Source organism: Peromyscus maniculatus, chromosome 1 (assembly GCF_049852395.1).
Source record: "Peromyscus maniculatus bairdii isolate BWxNUB_F1_BW_parent chromosome 1, HU_Pman_BW_mat_3.1, whole genome shotgun sequence".
Classification (NCBI taxonomy): domain Eukaryota; kingdom Metazoa; phylum Chordata; class Mammalia; order Rodentia; family Cricetidae; genus Peromyscus; species Peromyscus maniculatus.
This window is the reverse complement of record NC_134852.1, coordinates 13429517-13444314: the sequence shown is the minus strand read 5'-3', so window position 1 is coordinate 13444314 and position 14798 is coordinate 13429517.

Here is a 14798-nt window from a genome sequence, read left to right as displayed (position 1 = left end):
AGTTGTTTTGCTGACCTTTAGTACCCTTTTCTGGGGCCAGGAGGCCGGCCGTAGACACCCCGCGCTTTTCAGACCTTACTTGAAATGGCGTTAGGCTAAGCTAGTATGCTGGGGTCTTTCACTAGTAGTGGGAGACTTCAATACCCCACTCTCACCAATGGACAGGTCTGCCAGACAGAAACTTAACAGAGAAATAAGGGAACTAACAGACATTATGACTCAAATGGACTTAATAGATATCTACAGAATATTCCACCCTAACACAAAAGAATATACCTTCTTTTCAGAACCTCATGGAACCTTCTCCAAAATCGACCACATGCATGGTCACAAAGCAAATGTCAACAGATACAAAAACCTGAAAAAACCTCCTGTATCTTATCAGGCCACCATGGCTTAAAGTTAGATTTCATCAACAAGAAAAATTACAGGAAGCCTACAATCTCATGGAAACTAAATAATGCCAAATTGATTCACCAATGAGTAAAGGAAGAAATAAAAAAATTAAAGATTTCCTAGAATTCAATGAAAATGAATGTACAACATACCCAAACTTATGGGACACCATGAAAGCAGTGCTAAGGGGAAAATTCATAGCTCTAAATGCCCACATAAAGAAATTGGAGAAATCTCAGACGAGTGACTTAACAGCACCACTGAAATCTCTAGAAAAAGAAGAAGCTAACTCACCCACGAGAAACAGAGGCTAGGAAATAATCAAATTGAGGGCTGAAATCAATAAAATAGAAACAAAGAGAACAATACAAAGAATCAATGGAACAAAAGAGTTGGTTCTTTGAGAAAATCAACAAGTTAGATAAGCCCTTATCGAAATTAACCTGAGAGAGAGAGAGAGAGAGAGAGAGAGAGAGAGAGAGAGAGAGAGAAGCCAAATTAACAAAATCGGAAATGAAAATGGAGACATAAAAACAGACAATGAGGAAATCCAGAGAATCATCAAGTCATACTTCAGCACTTTTATTTTCATTGATCTCTAGAAAGTCTTTAATTTCTTTCAAGCCGAGAATTGGCAATTTGGGATTGGGTAGAAAGGGCAAGGTGATTTTTTGAAACTATTGGTCTAGACTTTGCATGCAAAACCACAACCCCCTGAATAGGATGATCTGGACTGCTCAGCAGGATTATCTAGATATCTCCAAGGGCCATAAACCACAGACAGGATCTTGTTAAGCTTTCCTTTCCTGTATAAACAGCAGACAGGTTGTCTGCAGGAGTATCTGGATCCTGTTAGGCTTTCCTGTACAAAGAGCAGGCAGGATGTTTGCAGGAGGATACTGCTCTGTATCCCTTCCAGTTATCATGGCGTATTACTGAGCCTGTCAAGTTAAGTCTAGGCCTTCACAGTGGGGGGGGTGGTAGTTGGACCAGTCTGCAGTAGGTCTGTCAGCTGACTGGCCTGAAACTGGGACTCCAGTGTGTGGTGGTGTAGGGGCGCAAGGTTGTGCCCCTTGGGCCCTAAACCTAGGGGCTGGGGTGATCGGGTATGAGGATAGAGACTCACCTCTTAGTCCAATCTCGTGCTGGCAGGCTCTGTCTCAGGGAACAGTTGAAATCTTGGAGGGTGGGTGGGATTTGGGGGAGGTGGGCTTTTGCGTTACAGGATCTGATCCGGGGATGGTGGTAGTCTGACCTGTCTGCAGACTGGCCTGAAACTGGGACTGCAATGGGTGGTGGTGTGGGGGTACCCGGTTGTGCCTCTGGGCCCAAAGTCTAGGGGCTAAGGTGTTCAGGTATGAGGACAAAGACTCACCTCTTAGTCCAATTGGATGCTGGCAGGCTCTGTCTCTTAGTCCAATATGGCGCTGTCCGGCTCTGTCTCAGGGAACCGCTACAGTCTTAAATCTTTAAGAACTAGTACTTGCAGATCCTGCCCCCCAACTTCCCTTCTGGACCAGAGGTGAGTATCCGGGCCCAACCCGGACCCCATCCCTGGGCACCAGCCACTCCGGGAAGACCTGCCCAACTTGCCCCAGGTTCTGGCTACCGGGCATGTCCCCTTCTAGCCCCACCGAGAGGGATCCCCATTTCCAAGCCCCCACCCCCCGCCCCCGGCAGCCCCTGCAACCTCCGCACCCTGCCCCCACGCCCATCTGCCCGAGACCCCAGCCACTTCCTGAGACTTAGAGACTGGCCCCCAGCTCCCATCCTGCTCCAGACTTCCCTTCTGGACCAGAGTCTTCCGGTCCAGATAAGAGCTTCCATCCTGCCCCGGAGTTCCCATTTGGACAAGAGAACTCCCTTTTGGACAAGAGAGAGAGAGACTTCCTGAATCTGTCAGCTCTTTCTGAACGAAGTACACTGATAAGACCAAGAAGGAACCACGAGGAGATGGGCAGACGTCAAGGCAGAAGTACATACAACAAAATGAAGAGCAATACAGCATCACCAGAACCTAGCCCGCCTCCAACATCTAGACCTGAACATCAAAAATTGGAAGAAGCAGAAGAAAGTAGCCTTATGAGTAACATCATGAAGAAGGTAGAGGCTTGTGTAGAGGAAAAGACAAGAAAATGAAGAACGCTGTAACAACTAGAGGAAAGGGCAAACAAATTAGAAGAAAACAGTAAAGTCCTGCAAGAAAACAATAAAGTCCTGGAAGAAAATAATAAAGTCCTGCAAAAAAACAATTAAGAACTAGTACTTGCAGAATTCCACGAAATTACCTGAACTCTGGGAATGTACTATATTTTAAGAACTACAATTCCCAGAATTCCAGGATATTACCTTGTCTATGGACCGGGATAATTTTGAAGAACTACAATTACCAGAATTCCAGGAAGTTTCCTGTTTTATAGGCAGGAGCTCTCTTTTAAGAACTATTTTAATTAATGCATCAACCTATTGATGAATTTCGTTTATTTGTATGTCAATTGGCATTACAGGTAGCTACTTTGTCTCTTATGCCAGGGAGTTTCCTTTGGTCTCATCCTGTTTAGCAGCTGTTATAAGGACAGGGAGGAAGATGCCTTCCATAGCTGCTCTCAGCTGAACTGAGGCACAGCTTGTCAGAGTCCAGAGCTCAGTAGCTTGTTATTTGTAGGTGATTTTTGAATGGTGATTGTCAGCCACGTGGAAATCTGTTGAGATATAAGATGGTAAGAAATTAAAATTCAGGAGCTAAAGATAAAATCTTACATTTGGAACCCTCTTTGTTTGATGTGTTGACAGGTGGATCCAAGCCTTATGACTTTGATTCCTTGAAGGTTATATGAATTTTAGTTTGCCGAAGGAGATAAAGGTTTTCCATGTCTCAGCATTGCCACTGTATTGAATCCGCACTGTAGAAAAGGCAATGAAGTGGACCATAGTAAAATAGCTGGAAGAGGTATACATCTTGGGATCATAGCAAGTGCTGTGGCTTTCGGTGAAGAAGCATGAACATGTTTAGCTATGTCCAGAGAATCCAATATAGATGGACAGAGAAGTCTTGAGTCCAATGAGAAGAATTTTTAAATCTATATTTAGAGAACGCTTAAGGAAACTGAAAATCTTGAGTTTTTGAATAAACAATAAATAGTGAAGATAGTGTCAGAATTGGCTGACCAATGTAAAAACTCTGAACTTTAGAGTCTTAGTACAATAATAGCATAGCAAGAGAAATTGAAATATTTTTAATTACCTAAGGCCATGTTTATACATTGTATCCATCTAAGTACCTTATAAACAGCGTGTTTTTTTTTTTTTTTAGATCCTCACAATCCAGGATTGATGTCTTTAGGCCTCTGTAGTTTGTATTCATATAACTTAATAACTTGCAATTAACAACTTGTATTTATATATTTAAATATTTAAATACTTAAGTTGCCCTTTTATCACAATTTTAGTTTTCACATCTTCAGACTTTTATAGCTTGAATTTATATGTCTTAATATACCTTCTTAGACTCTGAGACATTTGCTTAGATCTTTAAAATTTAAGGTTCAAACTTTATACCCTTTTTGCAGATTTAATAGATTTTTAACCAAATTTAAAAAAATGAACTTTTAAAGTTGGAGGTGTGGAAGATTTATATAAACCGAGTTTAATTTCTTGATGGTTCCATTTTTTGTCTTTTTTAAAGATCTATTTTATTTATTTATTATGTATAAAGTGATCTTTTATTATAATTTATACGTTTTTCTCCCTTCATGTATGCCTGCAGCCCAGAAGAGGGCACCAGATCTCATTACAGATGGTTGTGAGCCACCATGTAGGTGTTGGGAATTGAATTCATGTTCTCAGGAAGAACAGCTAGTGCTCCTAACTGATGAGCCATCTCTCCAGCCCCCATTTTTAGTCGTTACTGGAGTCTCAGTCTGACACAATACAGAGAGAGGCTTTAAACCATGCTTGAATCTAGGGAAGGGGAGAGTGAGACCCCAACTCTAGAAACACTTTTAGTAAGACAGAACAGCAGCAAAAATTACCTTTATTGATATCTATATCAAAAGGACAGGAAACTTTTGTGAACCCGAATCTAGTGGGCAGAGGTCTCAGAGGTATTTTTTTTTTTGAGGTCCTGACAAAAGTAGTTAGCCCCGTGGTGACTTGACAGGCAATAAGGGTGACAGAGATAAAATATTTAACCCACCTTTGTCTCTATGATATATTTCAATGACATTTATGAACATAGCAGAATGCACTAACAGACAAATAGACCAACTTTTAACGACTCGGCTTTCAAATGAAACCTTCTCCTGAGAGGGACATTTCCCTATGAATTTGTAACCGTCCCTGATGGATATCCCATTGATTCTGAAATAAAAGAGAACAGTTAGTAGAATAATAGAAAAAGAAATTTCAATGTGTCTTTGTAGTCAGGATTGTAGTATCTGGGAGACTGTGAAAGGCAGCGCTCTGGAAGTGTTGGTTTCAGGAGCCTGGACAGAGGACCCCACCACAGCCTCCCCCACATACCCCTGCCATCCAGAGCCTGCTGCCCTGAAGGCCCCTAGCGGCTAGAAAGGGGTAAAACATGATATTTCTATGATATCTTTCTATAACAAATATTTACCTTACTTTCCTGTAGTAAAATTTAGGTCTACTTGTTGAAAACTATGTCACAATACCTATAAATCATCTGCCACATTTATATGGAGATAAAATGTGTTCAAACCCTGTGGAGAATAGCTGAGAGACTGGCTCTCCCTCATGACAGCTTGACCTGGAGCTACACCATAGATTTTATGACAATCATCATGCCTCAGCCTTCCTAGTGCTGAGATTACATAGTGAGCCAAAATGACTTCACAGTCCAAAACATATTCAACCCATGATTACCGAACATTTTGTAGTCATAGTGAAGCTGTCTTGTGTGTTTGTCCTGTGGACTGTGATTCTCAGGAGCTAAAGATCACAGACCAAGGATCCTGTTGATCCCTAAAGATCAAAAGTAAGGGAGAAATGGTGGGGAGCTTGCAGACAAAACCTCCCTGTCATGTCTCAACCAGAGATGAGAGTTCACTTAAGAAATGTGAAGAGAATTACGAATACAGTTTATAAGATAAAGCTTACAAATGTGACCTCATATCAGGATGGTTTCAGTGGGTAGGATTTGGTTCTCACTTGAGGTGTGGATTGGTTCTCACTTGAGGTATGAATGTGCCACACTCTCTGGTGTAGACATAACCAATGGTCTTATTAAAATAAGAAACACAGAGCCAATGTAAAAGAGAAAGCAGAGAGGTCAGAGCTCAGAGATAAAATCTTCCCTCCTGCAGTGCTCCTAACTTCTCTGAGAGAGCTACTTCCTGTTTATCTGTGTTTAAATAGTCTTTCTGTTCTGCCTTCTCATTGGTTGTAAACCCAATCACATGACTGCCTCATCACTGCCTGTAAGTACCGCCCTCCAGGTCGTAAAGGCGTATGTCTCCAATGCTGGCTGTATCCCTGAACACACAGAAATCTACCTAGCTCTTCTAACCACCACGCTCTTGCTATGGCTCTAATAGCTCTGACCCCAGGGCAACTTTATTTATTAACATAAAATTAAAATCACATTTCAGTACAAATAAAATATCACCATATTTCCCCCTTTCTATTTTAATAAAAAGAATAAAGGCAAAAGGTTATAACTAACAAAAGAAAAACTATATACAAAAGTACAATAACTATATACAATATATACAAGTAACAAATACCTAAACGATGTCTAGTCCATTTGTATTTGACAAATCAGAGAAAATAATTCCCTTATCTATCCTATTTTAGTAAGTCCAAAATGTATCTAATTCACTTTCTATCCTAATTAATCTTCAACTATAACTAACTAATGTTCAACTCCCTCAGAGACCCAAGAAGGAAATAATATTAGCTAACAAAAATAAAAACAGGAAGTGCACAAAAGCAACTTCCAAAAATTTTGTGAGTTGACAGAAACAGCCAGCTGCCTGGACAGTCACCTGAGGTTTCCTCGCAGTGTTGGTGCATCATCTTCAGCCTATAGGCTTATCGTATCTGACAGACTCATTTGTGAAGTAGGTTGTACACAAGGTCAACAGTTCAACCTCACATTGGGTGAGAGCAATCCATGTACCAGAAACACCTGAATTCCACTAGTGTCATGTCATGATTCAGGATTTTAAATTCTGGAAATTGTTGACAGTTTTTGAATTCAGCTGTCCATTCTTCTTGGCTGTGTATATATGGCTTCATCTCAGCATCCCCTTCTTCTCTACATCCCTCTATTAAATGCCAGTCTACTATTGAGAGGCGTGAGCTTTCAGTTGCTGTTCCATTGCACAACAGAAGCCATCGGCCCACTGCCTGTTCAGCTGCCTTCTAAGAAACGGGCACTGTACCTTTTCCAGATTGTGAAGGCCACTTCAGGGATGGTGCCATATTGATCTGGCCTCAGAAGATGCCTTCTGATAAAGCCATAACCACACTTGTTTTGGCAGGAATCGGTAGTCCTTTGTTTTGTGTTCTGTCTGTCCATTTTGTCCTGTTGATTCGAGGATACTTTGTTGTCCAGTGGCTAACTTTTGCCACAATGAAAATTAACTCCATATGCAGTTTCTTCAATGCCCATATTTTCTCTGAAGTAGATTGGTACTGCCAGGAGCCGACATGTCTCAAAAAAGAAAAATTTCTAAGTTATTAAAACATTTTAAATGCCATATTCAGTAGATCTCTGAAGGGTTTGAAGATGACCTGTCTAAAATATATCTGCTCAACTTTTAAAACATATCTAATATGACTACAATTTCTATTGTAATGTCTAACTACTTTCATTTCTTTATATCCTAATAGTTGGTAATAAAGTAAAGTATTTAAAACTAGTAATTGTCTTTTTCTTTTCTTTTTTTCTTTTTTTTTTAAAACAAGAACCTTAAATCTAATCTCCTTTGCTTAGCCTTTTTCCTAACCCTTGACAACAACTTGTAACCAACCCCCCTAAATAATGAAAATTATCCCAGACCCAAAACCCATTAAAAAGAACCACAAAAAACCACCCGCCCCACACCACCTCTTTGGGAATGTGGGCATCGTATTCTTAAAATTGCTTCCTGCTGGGTATGGGCGAAGTTATCTTTATTCTGAAAGAAAAATTTAGGTTAATTGTCAAATTCTAGGAAAGGTAACTATATCCTTCATTATTATCCAGTCTGTGTATAATGCCAAAGTTCAGGGTTTATCTCAAGTCCTTATTCAAGTAGTCTTTGAGACTGGATCATCTCAGCTAGTCATCTCAAAATTGCTCTGAGCACCTTGTAGTTCAAAGCTGATCTGTAGATGATGTTTGTCAGCTTAGTGATATTATTATTGTTCACGTGGAATTGTTGTTGTTGTGGGGCCCCATCTTCTTCCTGGAGACTTCAGTTGATGTTCGGCCTGGCCGTGATTTCCTGCAGAAAACTGATAAGAGACTCGAACACAAAGACATATATATGCAGCTAATTGAAGCCTTTTTTCTAGAATTAGTTAGTACTCTATATGACCATTCATATCTTAACAAAGTTTAATATATATATATATATACATATATATATTAATCTTGTAAATTTTGATATAAAATTTATACTTTAAGAAAAGTTTAAAGAATCAGAATAGAATCAAAGAGTTGAGATTAGTAATAGAACAGTCCCTTAATTACTATTGACATGATGTTTTTTATGAAATTCTGAGGCCTCCAGCACATTTCCTATCAATAATTTATCAATCTCATCATTGCCTTGTGCTAAAGGGCCTGGCAGACCAGTATGAGATCGGATGTGAGTTATATATAAAGGATGACTCCTTTTCCTGATTGTATCTTGTAATTGAATAAATAGTGAAGTTAATTCTGAAGCATCAGGGATAAATTCTGCAGTCTCAATATGTAATACCACTCTTTCAGCATACTGAGATTCAGTTACTATGTTGAGAGGTTCTGAAAAATCCATTAATACCAACAGAATAGCATACAATTCTGATTTTTGCACTGAATTATAAGGACTTTGAACCACTTTACTTAAATTTTCTGATTTGTAACCTGCCTTTCCTTGTTTATTGGCATCTGTATAAAATGTACGAACTCCAGATATGGGTTTTTGCCGTACAATTCGAGGCAAGATCCAATCAGCTCTCTTTATAAAATCAATTCTGTTGCTTTTGGGATATTTGCTGTTAATTTCTCCCAAAAAATTACTGCAAGCTCTTTGCCAAGGTTCACTTTCTGTCCATAATTTTTCAATGTCCTCCTTAGTTAAAGGTATGACAATTTCTGCTGGGTCTATTCCTGCTAATTGACGAACTCTCAATTTTCCTTTCCAAATCAAGTCAGAGATTTTTTTCCCCATAAGTTTTTAATTTTTTATTTGGTTTATTTGGTAAAAAAATATCCATTCCAATATAATATCTTCCCTCTGCATTAATATTCCAGTAGGGGAATGCCTAGAAGGTAAAATAACCAAAATGAAATCCAGCTTTGGATCAATAAGATCCACGTGCCCTTCATGTACTTTCTTTTCTACCAAGGCCAATTCTTTCTCAGCTTCAGGTGATAATTCTCTTGGACTATTTAAGTCCTTGTCACCTTCTAAGGTTTTGAACAAATTAGTCAGTTCATCATTTTTTACCACAACAATAGTTCGTAGATGAGAAATATCTCCAAATAATCTTTGAAAGTCATTAAGAGTTTGTAGTCTATCTCTCCGAATTTGCACCTTTTGGGGTCTAATTTTTTGTAGCTCTATTTTATATCCTAAATAATTAATAGAATCTCCTCTTTGTATCTTTTCAGGAGCAATTTGTAATCCCCAGCAAGGCAAAATTTTCTTTACTTCTTCAAACATTATTTCTAAAGTATCTGCATTTGAGTCAGCTAATAAAATATCATCCATATAATAATAAATTATAGATTTAGGAAATTTTTTATGTATCACTTCCAATGGCTGTTGTACAAAATATTGGCACAGAGTTGGGCTATTTAACATTCCCTGTGGGAGACCCTCCATTGAAATCTTTTAACCGGTTGAGAATTATTATAAGTAGGCACTGTGAAAGCAAATCTTTCTGTCTTTTTCTTGTAAGGGTATTGAAAAGAAACAGTGTTTTAAATCAATAACTATAAGAGGCCATCCTTTTGGTAACAGAGTAGGCAAAGGAATTCCAGATTGTAGAGAGCCCATTGGCTGAATTACTTTGTTAATTGCTCTAAGGTCTGTTACCATTCTCCATTTACCAGATTTCTTTTTAATAACAAATACAGGAGAATTCCAAGGGCTGGTTGACTGTTCAATATGCTGAGCATTTAACTGTTCTTCTACCAGCTCTTCTAAAGCCTGGAGTTTCTCTGTTGTTAAAGGCCATTGCTGAACCCATACAGGCTTGTCTGTTAACCATTTTAAAGGTAGAGCTGTTGGTATTTTTGGAGGATTATCAGTTGTTGTGCCCTGTTCTTGTATAATATGGATGGCTGGTGACCACTCAAAATAATGCCTTCTAATATTTCTCTCAGAAACATGTGCTAGTTTATGATTTGTTTTTGAGATTGGAGGGATTTTAATCTGAGTATTCCATTGTTGCAACAAGTCTCGACCCCACAGGTTCATAGCTATGTTAGCCACATATGGTTTTAATTTTCCTCTCTGTCCTTCTGGACCTATACATTCCAGCCATCTTGCACTCTGTTTCACCTGAGATAATGTCCCAGTTCCTAACAGTTGAACGTTTACCTCCTGAAGAGGCCAAGCTGGATGCCAAAATTCTGGTGCAATTATGGTAATGTCCGTACCTGTGTCTACCAGACCAGACAACAAAACACCATTTATTTTTATCATTAATTTTGGTCTCTGTTCATTAATAGAAGTTTGCCAAAAATTTTTCTTTATGTTTTCTCCTGAATTTTCTATTCTCTCTGTTTCATCATCCTGACCAGCATGATTTATTCCAATAGTCATTTGGTTATTTAATCGCTCAGAGCAGGGATTTCCTCTACAGCTGCAGGAAAGGTTTGAACTGGTTTTGCTATGGAGGCCTGCATGAGGCCCCTCCGGGAGTTTCCCGAAAACTGAGGCAAAGGATTACCCTGTCTGTCCTTTGTTGATCTACATTCGTTGGTCCAGTGTTTTCCCTTACCACACCTTCTGCATACTCCAGAAGGAAGGGGCATTCTGTTGCCATTATTCCTTGAAGAAACATTGCTTCTAGGAATGACCTGTTTACAGTCCCTTTTAAAATGTCCTTGCTTTCCACATCCAAAACATCTAACACTCCTCAAACCTTTTGAAATTACTTCTCCTACCCACATATCATCATGCTCATCAGCCTCAACATTAATTGTTTCTCTAATCCAATCTTCCAAAGGTGCAGATCTTGCCTTTAATGGCCTGATTATTCTTTTGCATGCTGCATTCGCATTCTCAAATGCCAAAGCTTCAATTATTACCTTACTAGCTTCTGATTCTGAGACCATTCTGTGTACTGCTGAAGCCAGTCTTTCTAAAAAATCTGTGAAAGATTCTTTTGGGCCTTGCATAACCTTTGTGAATGACTCAGGTTTTTTTCCTGGTTCCTCAACTCTGTCCCATGCATTCAAGGCTGCCATTCGACATAAAATTAGGGTTTGAACATCATATAAACATTGTGTTTGTACTGAAGCATATTGACCTTCTCCAATAAGCTGATCCTGACAAACTTGTATTCCTTTATCCCTCCATTGTTTTTCTACGTTTCTAGCTTCCTCCTTAAACCACGTTAGAAACTGAAGTCTCTGGCTGGGTTCCAGAACAGCTTGTGCAAGGTCCCACCAGTCCTGTGGTACAATCCTATTATATGTTGACCAAGAGTTTAACATTTGCTTGACATATGGGGAATGCATGCCATAAGATACTATTGCCTCCTTAAACCTTTTAAAATCCATCAGTTCAATTGGAGCCCAAATATTTTGTGTAGCCATTTGATCAGGCATCTGCTGTACGGTTACAGGATAAATTAAGGGTGACTGTGTGAAAACAGGCTTTCTTTCTGTAGCCTTATGATCCAAACTTGAACCAACTTCACTGTTAATTTCTCCTGTCTGAATTTTTACAGGTTTAACAAGTTTTTCTAAAGCTGTCATCCTGGCACTTAAATCGATTATCTTTTTAAATAGTAAAATGAGGATAAGCATGGTAATAAACTGCATAATTCGATCAACATTAATCTTCTCATATAGTTGTTCCATTGTCAGACTGCCTAAAATTTCAAACAAAACCCAATTTTCTTCCAATGTACACATAAAACCCATTTTTTTTTAAACGTGGAAAAAATTTGTCTTTTAAATAGTTTCCTTTATGACTTACCAAATCTGTGTAGAACAGTAGAAATCCGAGCGAATTTCAAAACAGACACCTAGTATCCTAGGTGTGAATCCAGAGACAGAGAGACAGAGAGACAGAAAGAAAGTGAAAGTGAAAGTGAAAGTGAAGGTGTAGCCAGCTAAAGCTTAAATCCAGCCACTTATTCCCTCTTGAGCTGAGTCAAGGCTTGGCTTTACAGGCAGGGGCCCTGTTTAGCAGGGCAGGCCTGAGTTGTTTGTAGCACTGGCTTTAAGCAAGCAGCTCACAGTTAGTCCGGCCTGAGGCCAAGCAGACCTGGGCCAGGGCTAGGGATCCGGCTGCTCTGGCTAGGGAGCCAGCTGCTCGGGCTAGGGAGCCGGCCCCAAGCAGTTTTTAATGGATTCGCCCCACGTTGGGCGCCAGATATAGATGTAACTAATCGTCTTATTAAAATATGAAACACAGAGCCAATGTAAAAGAGAAAGCCGAGAGGTCAGAGCTCAGAGATAAAATCTTACCACCTGCAGTGCTCCTAACTTCCCCGAGAGAGAGCTACTTCCTGTTTGTCTGTGTTTAAATAGTCTTTCTGTTCTGCCTTCTCATTGGTTGTAAACCCAACCACATGACTGCCTCATCACTGCCTGTACTCTGGCCATTTCTGGGCAGGAGAAGCATCATGGGACACTGGTCTACACTGATGTTGACAAAGGGAAGTTGTGGGCAAATCATGAAAGACCTAGTCTCCACTGAAACTAGAGGGGAGCAGATACTTGCTTTGAGAGTCAGTGTCATTGAGTTGGGCAGTGGATGGGTGACGTTCATTGGAATGAAACATTATTTAAGACACTGAGGAGACATTGAATGTCACAGCAAAAACTCAGAACAACCTTGAGGTTTAAAACCTGAGGACTTTGGTTGGACAATTTGAATTATATGGTTTAAGGGGAACTGATTCCTTCAGGTGTTTACTTGGGGCCACTAAACTGGTCTCTCTCTGTAGATGCTGTGGACCCACAGAAAACCCACCAAACTGTGGCTCATCCTCCATCCACTAAATACCGTGCCTACAAGGTATTTTTCATTAAGTTGTCCAGTGACTACTACATTGACACCCTTGCACATGTGTCTTCGCACACACACACACACACACACACACACACACACACACACACACAGAAACCCACATACATATTTCAAAATTCTAAAATGGTCTTAAGTTACTGGATATTTTAAAATTGGATATACGGATACCCGGAGCCAGATATTGGGGTAAATACAGATGGATCAGAGGGACAATGGAACAAGCCACTGCCACATCTCACCTCAACAACTTCATGAATCCTCTGACTATCTCTGAGTCCTCAGCCAAAAGGGACTTTTCAGATGAAAAGACTTTAATTATTATCTCCTCATGCCTTACATACCTTTCTCCACCCAGCCATATCATTTCCTTCCTAGTGCTGGGATTAAAGGCCTGTGACTCTCAAGTGCTGGGATTAAAGGTGTATGCTATCACTGCCTGGCTTCTATGTTTAATCTAGTGGCTTGTTCTGTTCTCTGATCTTCAGGCGAATTTTACTAGGGAACACAATATATCACCACACATACACACACAGTCAATAAATAAAGTACTAAAGATTTGAAAGGCATGAGCAGTAGAGAGTCTGAAGAAGATTTCTTTAGGTGGTAAGACTGGTTGATGATAATGAAGGAAGAATTAGTCTGTAGGACACAATCATCAAAGTTGACCAAGAAGGTGACCATCAGGCATGTTTGTCTTCTAAAAATCTACAAATAATATGATAATGATTATTTGAAAACAGTTTTCAAAACAAGTGTGGGATACTGGGAAATCTGAACCATAACTTCAATAGCAATTCCAAAGCAGGATGTGTTGTCAACAATAATCTTGGGGGGATTGAATCAGTTTAGTGATGTCTCCCTCACAGATCATGAGAGTACATGCAGCAGCACATTGAGTGAGAACCACAGATGAAGAGGGAGAAGCAAAGGAGTCTGCAGGATGCTTTCAGTAATATTTTATTCTTAAAATCACATTTACTTATTTAATGTGTATATTTGGGTGGTTTCTTTAACATCACTACTTTATAAAAGGGAATTGGAGGTTCCTTTTGGAGTTCTTAGTGTTGTTAACAAAAGAATTTCAAAATACATCAAGTAGAGGCTGAAGGATGATTTGATTCAAGTTGAAAAGTAAAGTCACGCTGTAAATCTCAGAGGCTTCTCACAGGAGGGGAATAGACATGTCCTGGAGAAGGTCATGAACTCCAGTTAAGCCAGCATGGAATTCAGCCACACAATGGAAGACAGCCGCCTGGTGGGGGTTGAGGGGTTGGGAAAGACAAACTCAGGGAAAGATAGCTTAGAGAAGAGATAGAGAGAAAAGTGGTTCAGAAGAGCTTGGCTGTGCTCTTCTTAAAGCCTGTGCTAGGCAGGGAATCTGGAAAAGTAGAGGATTTTATCAGGGGGATAATATTTCTAACTTTTCTTTCGTATGGCTGAAGGTGAGCCCAACATCATAAGGTGGCCCTTCCTTCTTGAGTCAGAATACCTCAGGAAGGTGATGGGCCCATGTAACTTTAATATTGAATTAGGCCAGGGATTCTATTTGCCACCCTTCACTGGGTGTACCCTTAATAGACTTCACTGTTACTAGAATATCTTCACCTCTGAGGGGGAAACCCAAAATCATTAAGGAAACAGAGATATCAGCCATTTCTGGCATCTCTGATATCTGGAGAGGGTGACAGTGCTCAGAGGTCCACATACACTCCTGGTTTTAGCCAAGAAACAAACTGGTCATTTTCCTTTGCCATCTCATTAGTCTGAATGGCAGTCAACATGTGTCCCCCTGTTCTCATCTTCCCCATCTGAATAGGTGTGAATTGGTTCTCATTTGAGGTGTGAATTGCCACACTCTCTGGCCGTGTCTGTTCTGGAGAAGCATCATGGTGACACTGGTCTACACCATGACTTTTATAAGAGTCTTGGGCAAACCATGAAAGACCATGCCTACTCTGAAATTAACTCCCCAAC